Source organism: Cryptomeria japonica, chromosome 7 (assembly GCF_030272615.1).
Source record: "Cryptomeria japonica chromosome 7, Sugi_1.0, whole genome shotgun sequence".
In the NCBI taxonomy this organism is placed as follows: Eukaryota; Viridiplantae; Streptophyta; class Pinopsida; order Cupressales; family Cupressaceae; genus Cryptomeria; species Cryptomeria japonica.
In genome coordinates this window covers 765,904,021-765,926,024 of record NC_081411.1, presented here as the reverse complement: position 1 = coordinate 765,926,024, position 22,004 = coordinate 765,904,021, and the positions used below count along the sequence as shown (strand labels likewise).

The 22,004-nt window shown below is 38.1% G+C and overlaps 1 long non-coding RNA gene across 1 annotated transcript; it reads left to right on the top strand.

The window, feature by feature from the left end:
- The first annotated feature begins 844 nt into the window (after positions 1-844).
- On the top strand, positions 845-1,491 carry LOC131059966 (uncharacterized). Its single transcript, XR_009110260.1, has 3 exons — positions 845-907; positions 1,142-1,246; positions 1,396-1,491. It is a non-coding gene; the product is annotated as an uncharacterized LOC131059966 (long non-coding RNA).
- Positions 1,492-22,004: the final 20,513 nt, after the last annotated feature.

Sequence of the window (22,004 nt, the reverse complement as noted above, 5' to 3'; positions counted from 1 at the left end):
AAGATTTAATTTAGTAAAGAGGATGCAACTTGCATTTGATGGATTTTGCAAGTGGGGGGGGGGGATTTACAAATAAATTTTAATTTATTTTAGATGTAAAGGATATTTTAATTAAATGTAGATTTAATTAAAATGGGAAAGGGAATAAATTGGTATTTTTAATTAAATGTGAATTTAATTAAAATGGTTAGAGGGGGGGGGGGGGGGGAGATATTTAATTAAATGGCTTAGATAGAAGAAGGGTAGATTAAATTAAATATTAATTTAATTAATAGGCGATTAGAAGAATATGGATATTAATTAAATCTAATTAATAGGTGATTTAATGATGATTAAATGAATAAAATCCATTTAATTAGTTGTGCCAGTTTTAGGTGTCTACAAATATAAATATAATAATAATGGTTATAATGTATCTGTTCAATCTAATAATAGCAATCCATTCAAATAATAATAAATTAAATGTATCTGTTCAATCTAATAATAGCAATCCATTCAAATTATTAATAGAAAAGATAAATATATTATTTAAAAAAAATTAATCCTATTTTCAATATGAATCAATAAAAATATAGAAAAATATTATTTTTATAATTTTATAAAATATAAAATAATTTTTTTTCAAATTTTTTTAATTCTAAATACTGATGGGTTGAACTAGTTGAAAATGAAAAATAAATTTGAATGAACGTTGTTGTGCCTTGGGAGAAATAAAAACTTAAAAACAAATATTCACTCCAATTTAAAAAAACTATACCCGGATATCCGCGCACCTGATCACTAAATATAGCTTCAGAGTTTCTCTTGAATATTAGGGGCAACGTCCATATTCTTCAAATTTGAACTTGGGTTGCTCGCCAATATGAAAACAATTGCACCTCAGTGGTTTCTTTTTTGGAGATTGCAGGTAACAATTACACCAGTCCTTCGCTTAAATAGTTTACATTTTCCTTCTCTAGTGGTTCTCGTCGTCCTCTAATTTATCCACATGAAATTTCTTCTAAATTAGCATTACATGGAAATACAAGTTTATTTGTAAAAGAATTTGAACGGCTTTGATTATGGTTTTATTGACAATTCCTCCATTTTTTTTTCCAAATTTTCTACTAACAATAACGGCAATGGCTCTCTATTTCTACAGGATACCATGAATTGGCAAGAGTTATGGGTACTCTGTTAACAATTATTATGGAGACAGAGGAAATGCAATAAAACTTTCCTGTCTTATACCATGATATTTTCCAGGGTATGCTCTGTATTACAGATTTTGGATTTTAATTATTTATATAGATTAGAATAACAGTGATTTAGATGGAGTCGAGTACTTGGTAGATCTCGTAAATTAAAAATCTATAAAACCTTTAAAGGCTGAGGGAGAGCTGTATCATAGTGCAGGACCATGTGAATGAGAGACCTGGTTGGATCTGCTTAGTAGTGATCGCAATGCTTCCTCCATTCTTTTACTTAGCAATTTGGGCTTCTGTTCAGGTAAGCACTGCAATACTAACTTCTCAGAATGCTGTCTGGAATTATCATTTGTGCTATGTCATCTATGGCCCCTTTGCTGTGTAGGGCCAGCAATTCAGGAACATATCATAATGTCATTGTGGTCTCTTAGGATCTATTGTCTTCATTTACATCAATATTGCTACATAGATTTATGATTATAATGCTCAAGGGTAGGGCATAAATAATAACTCAAATAGAATGGCGCTCTGATAACAGTACAAGCCTATGTTTATGATATAGAGATTTATCTGACGGGTAGGTTTCTAATTAAATTATAGCCTTTTCAAAAGAATTTGAAGGCTATAGGATATATAATGTAGTGGAGAAGAGGGAAAACGGACACCTTTCAAGAGGAGTGATCGATGGAGAATAATAATTTCATTTTTTGGGATGGTTAACAAGGATGCACTAATAGAGAAAGAGACAAAAGAGAGGCCCATCAGATAATTGGTTGCAAGCCGTTCTCATTGTCTGCCTTGAATTGGGACCTTTGTATAAGCCCACAATTATTGTTAGACATTTCAAGAATAATCGTTCAATGATTTTTATACGCTTGGTTGAGGATGTTGCATTAGTAGAAAAGATGTATTTAAATAATTCCATGGAACAGAACCAACAGCGTAGTGAAAATGGACCAGCAGGGTTATGTTCGTTCTGAATATTTGCCACATGGTTGATGACTCTTTTTGTCATTGTTTTGAGGGCAATGAGTAATTTGCCTTGCCCTGTTCCTGAGCAGGTTTTAAGCCTCAATGCCTAAATATGTCGAAAACTTGAACAAATGGTGATGGCAATAGAATTCAAATTATTCTTTGAATGATTGGGAAGCTGCTCAACCATATGCCAAACATGCAAGTGGTTTATGACCAAGCTCGGAAACACAGTACCCACTGATTTTTTGGAATTTATCCTAAAACTTTTAGACTAGAATTAAAAAGAAATTGGTTAATGCTTAAGGCAAGTTAAGGTTCCAATTGCAGAAGAGTTGATATATGTTCACTTCGGTACTGTAGCTTCTTATAGTGAAAATATGCTTCCTATTATCTCTAAATTTTGATACCAACAAATTAAAAAAAGTGGCATAGAAGAAAAGTATTTATCCAACTTTTTATAAGTTCAACAGCTATATGAGATGTGTGAAGTTCAATGGTATAGTATTCGCTCTAGCCTTTTTCATCTCATCATCTTTTTCCATTGTTTTAAGTCTTTAAGGGCTCTTTTAGACTTCTACTCTTTAAGCCTAAAGCTTTGGGACGAAGAATGAATTGTTCTGAGATTCCCAACCACAAGTCGGAATCTATCTTTAACATTTATGCTCCTGAGATGGTAAATAAATCAAAGCTGCTTCGATTTGACAATAAAATTGTACATGACATAATTTGTTGAACCATTCTTGAATTCTCTGTGCTCAGATTTCACAATTAAAATGGGAGTTGAAGGAATCTATACTTGCAACTAGTTTCGACTTCAAACTTAGTGAAAAAATGTATATCTTGAGTTAAAAATATATGGGTTGCAAATTAGAAATCCTTGCTCAAAGGAAGATTACTATGAACAATCTTGGATTAATATTGATAACAGTCATAAAGGCAGATGACCATAAGAGCTTCAAATTTGTCTCAAATCTTTTTTGATAACTTAAAATTTGTCTCAAATCTGATTGAGAACTGGGTTTGACTTTAACCAGTATGAATTCATAACAGAATATACAATCTCTACCAGATAATAATTTTTTGATTTCTTTTCAATCAAATTCCACTCTATCAGATTCTTCGTGAGTAACAAATTGTGTCTCCATGAATTCAGTGAAGGAAGAATATTTTTCCAGAGTTGTTAGAACTGCAATTTTTAACCCTGTGGACGGTAGTGACTGGATGCTTGGTCAAAGCCAAAATTAAACTTCACCTGTAAAATTTATCCATATTCTGAGTGTTGTGATATGCATGTTATAGCATAATGACATATATCCGAGTTCTATAGATTGTAATAACATATGTCAATCCCTTTTCACTGGCACCAAAAACTGTTGTGACAAATTGCTACAGCACTGTATGAAATGAAAGTGAATAAGGTGAACAATTATAAACAAACATTGAACTTTGTTAATCATCAATTTCAAAACTTGTGTAACCCAACTTCTCAATTCATGTGTGATAATCAGTTTTTAAAACATGCCATTTTATGCTTCAAAGGTTAACATACATGCAGTCAAGTTTCCCATTGATTGGTCAATAACAATTATTCCATATGTTGCTTGGAACAAAAAATTGCTTGAGTTTAATGTCCTTTGTCTTGGTTTCCCGCATTTTTGTGTCAATTTAATTTTGTTATGTGTATGTTATGGTCCTGATAGATGAACGTTATAAAGGGAATCTCCCTTGAAAATAGAGGAATGATTCAGTCCTGTGTACTGTTCCTTACGATTTTGACTTAGACAAATGTTAGGGATAACATTTTTTGGCACTGCTATGGGGCATGAAGCAAAGATTACGAGAAACCCCACATCCACACTAGAAGGAGCCCATGAAAATTTGAGATGATGCTCCTGTAGTACAACCACACAACAACTGGATTGAAGCTGATCATGAACACGTCTCAAGCAATCCAAGAAGTCTTGTCTTTGATAATAGAACAAGTTCACAACATTGGAGACAAGCAGCAGTTGTACTTGATGAGGAAGAAGACAGAGCCACATAAACCCATGCATTCCTCCACCATCTATTGCAAGAAGAGTTGTTTGTTGTCATTGACAAAGAGTAATACCTCATTTGGTCCCTCAACGATAAATCAGTCTTTCTTCAAGCTGGTAGAGAAAAGATTCATTAGATCTTGAAGTCAAGCAAGCAGAAGTACAAATCAATTCTTTGGTTTCCAGCAAAGCTTCAATTTCAAACTCAGCAAAGCAATCCTTGAGAGGAAAAGATGCACAAAACAGTATACGAACCTTTCATCAAGTCTTGAGAAGTTGGCAAAGATCTCACATAGCATCTCTAATCTCAGTCAATTTCTTCTACTTTATGGAATTCAGATTACTCTTATTCAGATTGCACATCCAACCACAGCACTTGTGCCATGGGAAAAGAAAAGTGGACTGTCATATTTGGCCCATCTTCATGACTTGCCATCTGGTTTATCAAAGAACTTCCAAACATTTATAGGTGATGGTTCTCTTCTTTGAGAGTAGCATTTGGCAGCCCTTACTGCTGCATGCAGGATTCTTGGTGTAGCACATGAAGATGTAGTGGTTAGGTTATTTGCAGAATGCCAGAACGTCTCATTGGCATAGCGTCTGATTGGTTTTGGCACCTTTTGGTCAAATGTATCACCAATTGGGATGGCTCAAGGACAAGATTCATTGCTCAGTTCAAATCTGCAGAGGATGACCATGAATTATTTCCAAAACTGTCAAATATAAAGAAGAAAGATAACGAGGCCACAAATTGATTACCAAAATTCCAACACTTGCAAGGCCTACAACTGCAAACTCTCTTCTTCATGAATTCTCACAATCCAGAATCAAAATATGAGTTAGGATGTCCCAGTGGCCTTGACAGTTGACACTGCTCAAGATCTAGCCATAAGCATCGAGGATGGTATGATTCAATCTGGGAAAATGAGGAAAGAAATTGGTAAAATTAATCTTCACAAGACGATGATATCAAGAATCTCTTGAAGGCTTTGATGAATGAAATCACCATACTAAAAAGAGTCCAAGGTGTAGGATAAGGAAACATGCAATCAAAAAACAATCCTTAGTAGGGTGGTTAGAGAAAACCATTTATTCCTTTCAAGCCTCTAGTGCAAATTGGTGGTGTTGTCAGAAAAGTTTGCACCCTTGTTGAGTTATCAACTCGGCAACCTCTTGTAACGTGGGATGACTTCTCAAAGTGTGGGCTTTGGTAAATTGAAGTCAACCTCCAAAGTGGGCTGGTTCCCTTGGAGTTCACCTAATCTAACTTACCTACTGTTGTTGCTAAGAAAAGGGGTGGAGAAAACATTGAAATGAAACCCTAGACCTAAAAGGTGATGCATCAAACTGATTTCAAGATCTATACATTGTTTTAGACACACAACTAACGAGTGATAAGGATGGTCTATGCACAACTCGAAGGTTTTACATGCCCATGCATCAATGCTTTGTAGGAAGGTTACGATATTCTGAGAAAGGAAGGTTATGATATTCACCATCTCAGAAGGAAAATGTAGTATTTCTTCACAACTTTTGATTGTTAGTATCATTTACACAACATACCTGTAAAAATATATATTCTCGGCCTAAATGTGTGTTGATAATGAGACATCATATCAAGGATTTTTTCGCATATAACAAAAGGCTACATCAATCATCTGATAACACACAATAAACAGCTTCTAAGAAGGAAAAGTAACTTGTCTTTTATTGATTGAAAAGGTATACAGCTGTTTACAAGACTGATAATTCTCGCTTCTCAGTCTGAAACTGACAAAATTAAACTAGAAAGAACATTGTTTCAGGTTACAATCTTTAGTCTAAACAACAAGAACTTCTATAAAACTGCCATTAGGCCTCCTAATATGCTGTCTAACAGCTTGCTAAACATTAGGAACATGTGTTGAAGAAAGAAACACAAGTGTTTATATTTGTGTTCCACGACGTTTTGGGGATGGGGATGGGGGATGGCAGGGGACACATTTTGGGGATGATAGATATATATATATATATATATATATATATATATAGAGAGAGAGAGAGAGAGAGAGAGAGAGAGAGAGAGAGAGAGAGAGAGAGAGAGAGAGAGAGAGAGAGAGAGAGAGAGAGAGAGAGAGATGTCAATAACTAATAACAACAATATTAATATGTAAATAAATCATGACAACAGTAGTATAACAGCATAATAAATTTCAAGAAAGTAGTGTAACAGAAGTCTCAAACATCAAAATACCATGGGCTATCAATATAAAAGTCTCTGACATCAAAATACAACAATTTGTGAGACTAAGCCTCATTTTGGCTATCAATATCCAAAGACTCAGAACCATCTATGTCACGATCACTCTCTACCTGAATTGGATCATCCAATGGTAGCCCGACCAATCTTGGTTGCACCTCCTCCTTGTCAATTTGCCTAACATCTTCAGGATCAACATCACAACGCACTGTTGGAGTCTATCAATACTCAATAGTCTATCGGTCCTGAAGTCTCAAACTAGTTTTTTAGCTCGTTTTGAGGTAAGCCTATTTCTCTTATGGAGTGGACGAAGCCACAAGTGGACCAATTCCTCTCTGCAACAGAGGAACTAGAAATTTGTGAGAGGAAATAGATGGCAAGTTGTTTCAACTCCGATGTGTCCTTCCCATAAAATTTCCATCATCCAATGGGTTTTTTTTTGTGCAATAGTGGCCCTATCCGTCCTATCCTCTGGTTTGTTGAATGTAGAACCCTGAAGATTGGAAAACTAAAGCCACTTCTCTCAAATAATGGTTTCCTCCTCAGTGCTATACATTTTACAAAGTGCTGCCATGCAAGCCCCTTCATCACTGTGTTCCACCTCTTTGTGACAATAGGCCTAACATGCTCCTCGCAGAATTGCAATTCAGGATCCTTGTTACAAATTGCTTGCTTCATTTGATCAAGCATTCTATCAAAAGTTTCATAGATCTTTCCAAAGGTAGGAGAGCCTATATCTGCATACCTAATTATCCCCACAACAAGTGATATGATAGAGCAAATATATCTACGAGAAACATTTAAAACTTTTAAAATTAAAAATTACTGCATTAACACTATAAATAACGAAAGTTTCAAAGTTAAGTTTTAAAATAAAAAGTAAAACAAAGTACAAACTTAAAAATAATTTCTTACCTGATATTGGACGACCAAGTGTCATTAAGCAGTTTTTTCTCACTACTTTTCCTTCTTTTGTCTTTGATTGAGCCCACTTTTTCTAGTCTCCAAAAACAACCATGGTTTGTAGAGCATCCTGCACCTCCAACATCCTCTCCAACAAAATAGAATAGCTAGCATATCTAGTCTCAACTAGTTTGAGGAATTCTTTCTTTGAATAATATTGGAATAGTGCAAGTGAAGTGTGATGGTTACATACAAACATTTGTATGTCTCTAGCCTTTGCCACTACTACCTTCACCCAATCTATTTTGCACCTGTCTTTCAAAGCATTATTCAAAGCATGCATACAACATGGAGTCCAACAAATATGTTGTAAGTGCTCTCAACCATCAAATGAACTAACTTACAAACACAAGTTGAATGTCTCAACCTGCACAACATTAGAAGACCCAACCTCCTCTATGGTCTTCTTCAAAATGGCAAATTGGTAATCAAGATCCTTTTAAGTTTCCTAGAACAATCAATAGCTCTAAGAAAGTATGAACCGACTGTTAATGTTCTAGTAACACAGAAATCTGAAACAAGATACACAAAATTTATCCTGGGAAAACCCTCCACTTGAGGGTGAAAACCCAACCCACTCAAAAATGAACTTTATTATATCTCTGAAAATGAATACAACTGTTGATAGTTTCAGATTACTATCAATCACAATAAGATAAGATAAGTTTGATTCTCTACAAATCAATCAGGAAAATGAAGTCAAATGATACATCACATATACATTCTATAAACCTTGATAAGTCTGAAAACTCTGAACACAGAACACATAAAATATTACTGATCTGACAGACTTCATACACATTATTCTCAACTTGCTACGAGACAAAATTGGAAGCCAACAATATGACTATCAATATGCCAAAGAAGAAGTAGGCCACCAAAATAGAAGAGTGATATACATAAAGAATCGCAAAGCAAGTGAAGAGACTCCACAATAGAAGGGGAAGAGTCATTGACAGCGACACAAGTGAAGAGGCTCCATGATGGAAGGGGAAGAGTCACCGAAAGCCACATAAATATTCCACCGACATTCACATAGACATCTCACCGACAACAATCAAGGCGAAGCAAGATAGAAAACAGTAACTGAAGCCACAAATTAAATAAGAGACAATGGAGAGGAGAATAGATATCATTTTAGATCTCTATCGCAGCTATAACTTCAACTCTCCCTCTTAGCAAGAGAGAGATCTTCATTTCGTCATCTCATAACAGGTACATACAGCTGCAACCAAAGAAAGTTAACAGAGTCTCATCACAAATTTTATTCATAAAATTGTTATCTCAGCATAACAATATTCACCATAGCTACTTCTAGAGGGTGAATCAGAAAACAGAAAATAAAGTCATAGAGTCACACGGATGACTTCCACCATGGCTACTCCTAGAGGGTGGATCCACCATAGCTACTCCTAGAGGGTGGAAACAAGGGATTTCACTTCGAACTTCTCTCACAGAGAAGAACTCATTAATCAATGGATTTCACCTCGAACTTCTCTCGTAGAGAAGAACTCATTAATCAAGGGATTTCACCTCGAACTTGTCTCGCAGAGAAGAACTCATTAACAAGGGATTGCACCTCGAACTTCTCCCTCACAGAGAAAAATGCTTTAACCAAATCTTCATGACGATGTAGCTCCCTTTGAAGCTGAAATGTCATTCTTCCTTTGAAGCTGAAATCAATCTTCTGACCTCCTTGTCGAAGGTTACTTCTGATGATATGTCAGACTCCCTCCGAATGCTGATTCTTCCTCTGCAAAGAAATGCAAGCAATCTTCCTTCCTTGAATGCAATCTCTGATTCGTCCTTTTATAATTTTGCTCAACAATGGAATTTCCATTCACTTGGATTGATCACACCGAAGCACCCAGTGATGACCTGATGGTTGTGTGGCCTTTGGTCCTCGCCATCACTCATCATCTGTCCACAATATCTGCCCCGTGCATAGTTTAAGCATCATTCGAAGAATTGTCTTTAATACCATCCACAACAAAGTGATGGACCAACCACATAAATGCGACATAAATCCACTTGTAGCAGGGTGTGCCGGAATGCTAAGCTGCAGTGCCCATCCTAGGACAAAAGCATAGGATCTACCTTCAAGCAGTTAGGCTCTATAGGAGGAACTTGGCTCTGATACCATGTTAATGTTTTAGTAACACAAAAATCTGAAACAAGATACACAAAATTTATCCTAAGAAAACCCTCCACTTGAGGGTGAAAAACCCAGCCCACTCAAAAATGAACTTTATTATATCTCTGAAAATGAATACAACTGTTGATAGTTTCAGATACTATCAATCACAATAGGATAAGATAAGTTTGATTCTCTACAAATCAATCATGACAATGAAGTCAAATGATACATCACATATACATTCTATAAACCTTCATATGTCTGAAAACTTTGAACACAAAACACATAAAATATTACTGATCTGACATACTTCATACACATTATTCTCAACTTGCTATGAGACAAAATTGGGAGCCAACAATATGACTATCAATATGCCAAAGAAGAAGTAGGCCACAAAAATAGAAGAGATATATACATAAAGAATCACAAAGCAAGTGAAGAGGCTCCATGATAGAAGGGGAAGAGTCACAGACAGCCACACAAATGAAGAGGCTCCGCGATGGAAGGGGAAAGTCACCGAAAGCCACATAAATATTCCACCAACATCCACATAGACATCTCACCGACAACAGTCAATGCGAAGCAAGATAGAAAACAGTAACTGAGGCCACGAATTAAATAAGAGACGTTGGAGAGGAGAATAGATATCATTTTAGATCTCTATCACAGCTATAACTTCAACACCAACAAGGCATGTAACAATAATATTAATGAGTGGCCGATGTCGAATATCAGTCCACCCATCCATGACAATGGAATGGCTAGTCCAAATCCATGTTTGTCTCATCTCCTCCATCAACATGTTCACTTTTGAATATTATTTGTCAAGGAGGGAGGTATGCAATCTATCTTCTCCAGGGGGAGCATAAGAGGGTCCAATTGCCAATGCATCTCTCAACATAGTTTTGAAATAAGGTGACCTTGCCAAATGAAATTGAATAGATTAGGCATAAAAAATTTGGTCATTGAATCATTGTCCTTCTCACGTTTTTGTATATTCATTAATCCTACCACTATATTTTTTTCACTTGCAGGTGGTGGTCTTCCTCTTCCCTCTATCACAACTCTCTCCAATTGATACATTGGAATAGGCATGCAAATCAGTAATGGCCGTTTATTATTGTGAGTTGCACAAAAGATTTTGTCCTCACTCACTCCAACCAACTTTATCAATTCAACTTGTTCCAATTTATGTCCTCACAAACTCTAACATGAAGTCCACTCTCACCCAATTGATGGGTTCTAACCCTAGTATAGCTCCCATGGTAATCAATGTTGTGAACATGACAAAGCCAATGCTTGCTTCCCCCTGCATTTTTACCCCTGATGGTAGTCAAATTTGTGGCAAACTGAAGCAATGGTTTCTTGGGTTGAAAGAACCTTTTGCAATTTTTGAAGAGAGAATGAAGGGCATGCAAAATGGTCTTGTGGAATAGCAGCTGAGTTGGGATTTTCAGAATTAGAAGAAGGATCTATTGAAATTCTCTTGACTTCATTTTCACTTTCACCACCCTCATGATTGACACTACTGTTGTTGCTCATTTTGTGGTGTTTTTTTATGGTTGAAAGTTTGAAACCAAATCAATGAAAATATTTTTCAATTTACAAACTTACTAAAAAGCTAAAAATTTAGAAAACTAAAAAAAATGACATACCTTGGCTGTGGTTTCAAATTTGCAGCTAATAAGTTGTTTCAGACTTGAAGCAAAAAGGAAAATGTGACAAAATGTGTCCAATATTACCTTCGAATCTCCCATTCTTTTCATTGCAACAGCCTTGAAGGAGCTAAACCCTGCTGAAAACCCTCACAATAAGGAGCACACACCAAACAACAAATACAAAATGAAATAATTTTTCGCTTTCAAGTTTTTGGGGTGGAAAGTGGTGTGGGAGGGATTGTGGGACCCCCACACCACTTTAGAGCCGATCATTTTTTAAAATAAATGCTTATTTATTTATTTATTGATATGACTATATATTGTGGTTGGGGACGCTTGTCTGTCTCAACCGTCCTAAGGACGGCCAAGCGTCCCTTGGCGTTTACTCGGCATTTCCAAAATTTCCTAGGAATTGCAAATTGGGGGGATGTTCCCTAACATCCTGTGGTCTCTAAAACAATATTAGGGATGGGGATGTGGGCCCTAGGGGTGGGTACGTGTCCCCATGGAAGCTTGGTTTACATCCATTTACCGAGTCAAACCTTCCTTGGTGTCCATCTGAGTTGTCTCCATTTTTCAATTCCTTAGAATGCTCGAAGATGTATTTTGAATGAAATTTTTTAACATACCTTGATCCCTTTAATTGTTGATGCCCCTTAGAAGACTCCTAGATGCTCTCAGCTGCCTTAAATAGGGTCAAATTGTCCTATATTTCTTCAATTGCCTGGTCATCCTCTCAATCTACTTTCCAACTCATCCAACCTCCTCCTAGATGTAACAACCAAAAGTTCTAAAATGGAAAAATATATTAACTTTTACTAATTCAAGGAAAAAAAATTGATTTCATTAAGGTTCAGCTGAAATTGAAACCGTTCATAAGTAACTTAACTTTACCTAACTAACCATTTTAGTAGAAAGGAAACATTAACTAACCTCCAACAACTTGATATCTTAAGGTAAAGAGAGAGAAGAGTTTAAGAGTTTATAGAGTTAAGAAATTTCCGATGAACAAATGCTTATCTCATTACAACTAGAAGAGAGAGAGCATCATCAAGGGCTTTTTTTCCCAACCCCAAACATAAGTCCCTTGTGCCACTTCCTGCTAGAAGGGCCCGACCCTTCATGAGGGTAGCAGATCGAGGATAAAACATTTGCTATTAAGCCTCTAAAAATGGTGATTAGAATCCACACTGTCTAATCGGTCAAACACTATAGGTATCCCCTAACTTGCATGACATTTTGGCTAGTTGCGTATTTGACTCTTGTGAACTGACAGATGCATGCTAACTGCACCATCACTTTAGTCAAGGTTTCGTAATAAGCATGTAGGAGTGCAGTCAATGTCCACCATCCTTACTTGACATAAGGAAAGGAGTTGCGTACTTGCAATCTTGAAATATCCCCTTACTTTTTTTCTTTCAATTTTTCCAGTTTTCAAACATCACAAACATCCGTTAAGGTTAGGAAATATAAACTCAATACTGCTGAAAGAGAACCCTTCCATTTTTTGATCACCAAGGGCCCAATGTGTGAAGGTGAGAACATACGGTGAATAGGGGATTGTTAGCTCCAATAATCAACTGAAAATTACAATGCCGGGTGGCAAGCCAGCCCCTTCCGCTTGTCCAGTAGGCAAGAACAACTAATAGAGAATCACTCAACCACTTTTTAGCGGAGGACTGTGTTGACGTGTATTTTGTACACAATCATACACAGAATAAAATACCGACAGGCATCTTATCCTCTCTTGAGAAAATAGTCTCTAACTGCTGAAGATCTGCAAAAAGGATCAGTTAGATGGACTCCAAGGTTCTTTTAGTGGGGTCTCCACGTGTGGACAAGCTTTTAGTGGTATGATGTGATTTGCTGTTTCCTTCAAGGCTTCTTACGGATTCAATGGTTCGAAGATTTCACTAATCTAAAAAGAACTTTCAAAAAAATGGAAAAAGGATAGGGTTTAAGTAAATCTAATCTAGCCTAACCCTAGGAACGACTTAGCATGAATGAGATTTGGCAAGACTCAACCAATTTCAATTTTGCCATAAGATAACAACTCAACTGAAATTAGTGCGATCTTCTAAGGTAATAATGGTGTTCAATGCATCAAAGACCAAGGACACTACTACGAAGGTACATATCCTAGATGCGAAAATGCTTGAAGGTTAAGGACTCAAAGTGTTTTCCAGTCGACCACGCAAGGCGTTCCTACAATCAGCAAGAAGCTAGTGGTTTGGATTGTGAATCCTACCAAATATCAAATCTCACACTTAGTCTTTCTAATTAACAAACTACTTTGATTGAGCGTGATTCAAGTACATCCAACAACCATGAAGATAACTCAAGAAACTTGCAACAAAACACCATAACTTCAATATTTTATTGATTTCCAAGTCATCATATACAACAATTGCTTGAACTTCTCTCTTCAAGACTCAATCTTGCTACAAAATAAAAATTGCTTACAATTCTAATCTCTCTATTTCACTCTTAACTCTATTCTCTATTAACTGACTATTACAAATGAAATGGAAAATGGGGGTATAAATAGCATCCCCAATTACAATGAAAGGTCCAGATCGAAAGCAAATCAACGGACAAGATCATGACACCTAAACCCTAATTAGGGTTTGTTACAAATGACCTCCTTTTTACTGAACAATATTAAATACATAGCCAAATATTAAATTTGGCACAAAAATCTAGGAGGTATCAACCAATGAGAAATAAGATGTCATGTCATCTGTAACAACCTTTCATCTAGAATCTTATTCCCTTTCCAATTTTCCTTTTTAGCATATGCAATGAACTTTGTCACGATTCCTTCGATTTCTGTGATTGGAATCTCGGGAAGATTCTTGATACTCTCTTCTAAGTGGATAACCTGATCAAATGCATCTAGAAGAGCTGTGTCCCAAGTAGGTTCAAGTTCCTTTGTTCTATCAATCAGGAGCATGGTGGCATACATTTGATCATACTGCTCATCTGTAACATCTGCGTCCTTGCGAAAGATGATAGTGATTCTATCCTCAAACTCTTGTAAATCCACATCTGTCTCGACCTCGATCCTTCTGCCAAGAATGGTACGAAGTACCTCAAATACTCTGTCCTGGATCGGATTGATCACCTCCTCAACTTGACCACATCTAACACTGATGTCCTCAAAGAGAACACTCTTTATATGGAGTAAGGTTGACCACTGAAACAAACTGTGAGAATCACCTTCTAAGATCCTCTCTTGTGCTAAAATTCTTCTAGATGTATGTCTTATAACTTTCAAGACAGGGATGACAACGTCCTTGGTATGGGCAAATGCAGCTACTGTTGCCATCAATCTGTGGATTATCTCAAGAACTTGGATAGCCTGATGGGTGATCTTCGACATCCTTGTAATAAACTCAATGGCCACCGTGTGAGATCTATCCATCCAATTACATGTACGCTGGACCATATTCCTGAATCTTTCTGCTTCATTAATTGATTGAAGGGGCAATGCCTGCAATGGTGATCTAACTGGATCCTGACGTCCCAAAGGTTCATTGATGTGACTGAAATATGTCCTCCATGCACCGACCTCTCTCTCAAGCTTTCTATTCTTTTCTACTTCTTCTCTAAACTTATCCTTCAATGCCTCAAATGTGTCGGTGGCATCATCTAAAGTCTGCTCTGCTGTGGATGGTCCTAACTCAATAGTCTGTATATGATAGTCTTCTGCTAGGATCTCACCCTCATATTTGTCTGCTGCCGGTGTAGCTATCTGCAGTTTTCTAGATCCAGTCTCATCTCGAATCATCTTGGACATCTTTGTAGCCTTCTTCTTCTCTGTTGTCATATGTGAGCGTCCAACAAGGCTCTCTAAATCAATTGCACTGTCCTCGTCCTCAATTACGATCACCTTAGTCAATCTTTCCTTCAACCAATCTGGGATATTTGATCTTGTCTCTTGAACTTGAATTTCTTTGTGTACTACTTCTTCCTGTCTGGGAGGAGATGTTACTTCATTATCGTTATCTAAATCATAGTCTTGGAGAGATCCATCGGATGAAACATGCTGTGCCTGTTCTTCCTCCTGTCTGTCATTCTGTACCATCGATTCCATGGATTCTTCCACTCGAACTGTTCTATCTTCTGGTCTGGAAGAAGTACCTGGTGTTTGATCTTTGTTGGCACCTAGCTTTTTCTTGGAAGGCTCTTTCTTTTCTGATCTTTCCTTTCTCTTTGAACCTCTCGGATGGAGATTGCCCTCACTGGCACATCGAAGGTTACCTTCACCTGAATTCCTAGGATTAGGATTGCCTTCACTAACACTGGCTCCACCTTCGGCTGGCTTTTCTTCCAAAGTAAAAGACATGGCTATGCCTTGTTCTCTCAACTTCTGATGTTGAATGTCTACCCATCTGCGAGTACAAGACAAGACTGGTGCCATCAAATCATCTAAATCCACGGCTTCGGGCTCATTCCAATTCAAACTTATTGTTTTGCTCTCCCTATCATATGAAGATTGGATGTGCCTGCCGTTGTCCTGAGCTTGGTCGGCTACTCTGTAAATCTTACATTTCCTGATGAAATCCAAAGGCAATCTAGAATGTATCTTTCGTTTTACTTCGAGATCATCTAGGAGGTTCATCATAAAATCTTCAATCTGGTACTCATGTCTAAATCTTCTGCCGACCGTCTCCTCTAAATGTCCATGAGGATCAAAACTATTCCTCCAAGCAAAAGATGAAAAAGGATACAAGGCTAACTCCCTCTCTGCGTCATCCATGGCTGAGACATTGGGACATACCTCAACTGAATTACCCAAAATAATAGGTACCTGAACTCCATTTTGATGTCTGTGTCTGAATGCCTTCACATATGCTGCCAACTGCCTTGTTACTTCAAGTAACACAATTCTATCTGTAGGGTACCTCGGCAACATGTATGGAGGTAAAGGACATCCATACACTCTAATGTAAGTGAACTTGGGAAACTGAATGAACCAAGCACCGTACCTCTTGATTAACTCCTGGGCATCCTGAGATAATCTGTTATGAATCCCTCCTTGCAACGTCCTGGTGATGTTCATCGTGAAAGTATCATTGATTAACTTGTAGTTCTTCCCTGGCGGATGATGCAAGTAGGTATAGGATTCACAAACTCTGACCTCGCCGGGTCCTCTTCCAATCACTCCTCTGTGAGGTAGTCCTGCGTACTCAACGCTCCTGATTAAGGCATAGATGACGTATGAACTCATGTGGAAGGACTTAGTAGCCCTGAGTCTTCTCAACTGTACGTCTAAGCAATGGCTAATTATCCTAGCCCAATGTATTGTACCTTTTCCTTGAACAATCACCTGGATGAAATAAAACATCCATTTCTCAAAATAGAAGGCATGAGGTGCTCCTGTAACTCTGTTGAGCATGGTAATCAAATCTCTGTACTCCTCTTGGAAATCAATCCGGTGTGGTGTGTTCGGTACTTTGCTCAGACGGGGACGACTCTTGAGTAGCCAGTTCTTGTTGATTATGCTTAGACAAGCATCTGGATCATCATCGTACACTGATCTGGCTCCTTCAATGCTCTTGTATATCATGTCCCTGTGCTCTGGAAGATGGAAGGCTTCACTTATGGCTTCCTCTGAAAGGTACGCCAAAGTGTTTCCCTCATTGGACACAATTGTCCTGGACTGTGGATTATAGTGACGGGCACACTCGATCATCAACTCGTGGCACTGAATAGCTGGAGGAAAACCGGCCGCCTTGATAATGCCACTCTCTATTATTCTCCGGGCGACAGGTGATGGCTTGCCGATGTAAGGGACCTCTCGGAACTTCTTCGTGCTAAAGTTTCCCAAGTTTGTATCTCCAACGTTGCTCCACTTGGACACGATCTTGGTCTCCACTTCTTCGGTCTTCTGATCTTCTTTCATGAGAGCCGAGCGACTGGTGGATGCTCCCGCCTTTGGGGTCACCATACCTACACAACATTTCATTATAAGAAATAGATTTTGCAATAAATAACGCAAATAAGAGAGATAGATTTTAGGAAACCTCATGATAAGTCTCTAGAGTTATCATTTCCTAAAATAAACGATTGAGCTAAGAGATTTAAAAAATCAAAATTTCAAAATTTGAAATATGACGATGAATGAATAAAACAATAATAATTAAATCGCCATACCTCGATAGAGAGCTAACACTAGAATGCAAAAACAAGATTCGCCTAGGCAAAATTGAGGTATAAAGATAATCTTCAATATGATCCCCTCAAATTTGACTTCGCCACCTCTGGAGAGAATGTGATCTTCAAATTCGCACAAATAAATCTCCAAGTCCTTAGCAAATTCGCCTTAGGCGTGGTCTTGGACGGATCTTCAAATTCGCTCCACCTTTGATCTTCAATGCAATTCGCACCTCTTCAAACACACTTCGCACGCCTCACACCACCTTGGGAATGTCTACGCCACCATGGTTTGAAGTCGCACCACCTTTGGAATGTCTAAGCGCGCCACCCTTGGTCTTCAATTGAAATCGCACCACCTTTGGAATGTCTTCGCCACCTTGGATAAATAAAACTCGCACTATATTCGCCTCTTGTCAACTCGCATGAAGGAAGGTAAAATAATGATGTAGAAAATGATAATTCTACTCCCCTTATATAGCGCTTGCATCCTTTACCCCTTAGGCCGACTTAATAAAAATAAAACCATTTTTTAAATGATTTGCAATGACATAACAAGGCCGACCTCCATATATGAGCGCTCAAATCGATTTTTTATTAATTAAATAATTAACTATTAATGCCTTGCGTTTTTTAAATTGCAAATTTCGATTTTTAAATAAGGCAAAAATAATTAATAAATGTTTAACGCCACATTAAATGCCAATAAAAAATGGATTTTTAATTTTTAAATTGATTTAGCATTTAAAGTAAATTCGAATTGTTTTAATTTGGCGCCAAAACTGGAAAACAAAGGGACGTACCTCATCGCCCTGGTCCCTTGGAGAGGGACAGGAGCGATCGATGATTTTGGTCTAAATTCTTGCATTTTCAACGTTTAACTCCTTCATTTCCACGTCCCAAATCGATCATCTGGTGGTCCTTCGAATTTGATTGCTTTTCTTGTGCGAGCAAATGCATCCCATGACCATTATCGCCCTGGTCCCTTGGAGAGGGACAGGAGCGATCTCCATGTTTTTGCTTGAAATTCTTCATTTTGGTACGATCCTTTCCTTGCATCATCTTTTGAATGTCATTTAAAACCCTGTGCGTCCTTGATTTTCAAAGAATATCATGTGTTTTGATACATTAAAGGGACCATCGCCCTTGTCCCCTGGAGAGGGACAGGAGCGATCCATTATTTCTCCTTGATCTTGGCGACTTTTAAACTTCGATCCTCTTTGCAATGTCCTCCAAATGTCGTCCTTCGCACTTCCTAACCTCGCCTCGCCTTGATCTTTGAAGGAACGGGAGTGTTTTAATAGTATCGCCTTGGTCCTTGTCCAAAGGACAGGAGCGATGGGAGACTTTTAACTCGATTAGCAATGTTTGGACGTTTAAAACTCTTGCAAACTATCTTCAAAGATGTCCTGGAGCATATGTAACCTTGTGTATCTTTGTCTTTACGTAAATCTTGCATGGATTAATCTAATATATCAATATCGCTCTAGTCCCTTCCTGAGGGACAGGAGCGAAGTTCATCATAACATGCTTGTTCTTGCTTGTACCAACTTGCAATTATCTTCATTGCGTGGAATGATGTCCTTTCGACCCTCTTGGTAACTTAAAACTTGTTTGCCTTTTGAAATTTACGCCATTATGTAGATATCGCTCTGGTCCCTTGGAGAGGGACAGGAGCGATCTAGGTCTTTAGAGTGCAAATCCTTCCATGTGATGACTTTTGCAACGTTGCGCTTGATGGAAATGCCTTGAAATGTCCTCGCCACCCTTCGTCCTGACTTGGATCGGCCTTGAACCTTGGAGGGACGACCTTGAACTTTGGAGGGACGCATCATCACCATTGTATCGCCCAGGTCCCTTGGAGAGGGACAGGAGTGATCCTTCCCTTGTGGCTTTCATCTCACTTTGCCATGCGCTAAGTTTATATTCAACGGATTCGTCCTTCTTTACTCTATCCGCCCATGCCTTGACATCATTTGTAATTTTGCAAAAAAGGCAATTATATCAAAAATCGCTCTGGTCCCTTCCTGAGGGACAGGAGCGAACTAGGCATTTAACAGTGGTATGGACGTCCCAAAAATCTTCAATTTATATTCAATGTGCTCATCTCGTGTTCTCCTTTGTTTTTGAACGTAAACTTGCCTCGACCCTTGTCTGGATTTTGCAAAATGAAGGAAATCGCTCTGGTCCCTGGGAGAGGGACGAGAGCTACAAGGTACCTCGCCCTGGTCCCTTGGAGAGGGACAGGAGCGATTTAGTCAATATAGGTCATTTTCCTTCGTTTTTTGCATCTCAAATTATATTCATTTGGCAAAGTATCTTCCTTCGGACGTCCTCAAATCATTAAGTTTTCAAAATCTTGCAAGGACAAGGCAAAATTTGAATCGTAGCTCCGGTCCTTCACTGAGGGACAGGGGCGATTTTCCTCCTGGAGGCATTTCTGTGCTCATGAAAATCTTCAATTTATATTCAATGGAAAGGTCTCGTCGTTCTCCATCACTTCAAACGTAAACTTTGTCTGGACTCTGCAAGGACAATGAGATTTTTGGAAATGAGCTCCCGTCCTTCACTGAGGGACAGGAGCGATTTTGCTCCTACAGGCCAAAATAACAAGATTTTTCACATTTTAACACTTCACGAGGCGAAAACAAATCAATTCCAATGCCTAGGATCAATGTTCAAAAAAGTCAAAATTTGGTCAAAACATTCAATCAGACAAAAATTCATATTGACGGTCAACACTTAGACAAGTTTAAGCTCTGCATGAACATTCCAATTGAAAAAAAATTAGACCATTTTGGCGAAATCATTGCATTCAAAATTTGCATTCTAGAAAAGAAAGCTCAAAAGCTCTCAAAAATGACTGGATTTTGGCTTGAAAAGGCAAAATTTAAAACCCTAAGGCTTAGCCCTAAATCCAGACAACTAACTGACTAACAAAACCCTAAAAACGAAAGCGAAAACAAGCAAAAAACAAGCAAAAAGAGGGGGTCCCCATTTGCGATGGGGCGATGTGTGAAATGGTCACAACAAACTGAAATACAATGAGATAAGATAGGCAGCAAAGCTAGCCTCTTCCACTTATTCAATGGGTCTTGTAGTTGTGATACAATTCAAATAAGATAGCTGTTAGTACTACTAATAAACTTTACATTACATAGCATGAATTTTCAGATTAAAGATATCACTGTCCACTGCTGCAAAATAATTGTTTAATGCACTCCACAAGCTATAAAGACCAACTATCCCCAAAAACAACCTCACACTCCAAATTTCAAAATCTGATATACTTTTCTAGCAAACTGCATAATACAAACTAGCAACTTCATGTTGATTTTATGATCAGAGTGATAACAAAGAACATAAAACAATAAACGCAATACACATACCACAGTAGTACCCTGGGAAAACCTCCTTGGAGGTGAAAAACCCAGCAACAATTATCTCAGTTTATATTAGATCAAACACAGTAGCACAATTACAACATTCCCATGCTAGGGCAGACTTATCTGAAATGCTATGACCTTGACAATCCTTCAAATGCAGATCGCTGTCACTGTAACTTCATTCGGCAACACTGAGGATGTTCACTCAGCTTGGAATACAGGTTCGCCAACCTTTAGACAGATTCAGAAACCCTAGGTGATTTGCTGATTGTAGAGATAGGTAATTTGCTGATTGTATTGATTGTAGAATGATCACAAATCATCTTGTATATATATGAATTAATGCCTCCAATAGATCATAGTTGGCCTTGTAGTTTTGGCGCCAAGAATAGGATCAGACCTTTAATTACAAGTTACATATAGGTCGGCCCTAATTGCAAGTTACATAAGTTACATGCTGCCGCCCATGATTACATAAATAATTTAAACTAGAATCTGATTCTAGCTACATATTTCAACACTCCCTCTTAGCTAGAGAGGATTTTATGAATAATCAAGTCACATAGAGGCTACCACCATGGCTACTCCCATGGATGAAACACATGATATGTTCACCATAGCTACTCCCAGAGGGTGAACGAACCCATCATGGAATTTCTTCCATGATACCCACCATACCTACTCGCAGAGGGTGGGACTACCATGCCTACTCGCAGAGGGTGGAATTTCTTCAATGATACCCACCATACCTACTTGCAGAGGGTGGGTCCACTATGCCTACTCGCAGAGGGTGGAATGAGGGCTCTAACCTCAGACTTCTCCCAAAGAAGAATGCAACACCACCATGCCTACTCGCAGAGGGTGGCTCCACCATACCTACTCGCAGAGGGTGGCTCCACCATACCTACTCGCAGAGGGTGGAATGAGGGTTTTCACCTCAAACTTCTCCCATAGAAGAATGCATTAACCAAAGAATGCGGTTTCCTCTGAAGCTGAAAGAAACAGGTCCCTCTGAGCCTAGCAAGCTCCCTCTAAAGCTGAAACATCACGCTCCTTCTGAATGTTATAGCCTTTTTTTTTTTTGAGAAAACATCTTCAGCCACCAACTTAGTCTCATGGAAGCAAGCTGCATCTCCATTCTTCAGCCTGCGTGGCTTTCCCACAGGATGTATCAAGCTCATCCACCCTAGAATGCAATCTCCGTCCTAAACGCATTCAAAAAGAAATATTAATGCTGGAATCATACATGGTTCGCTATAGC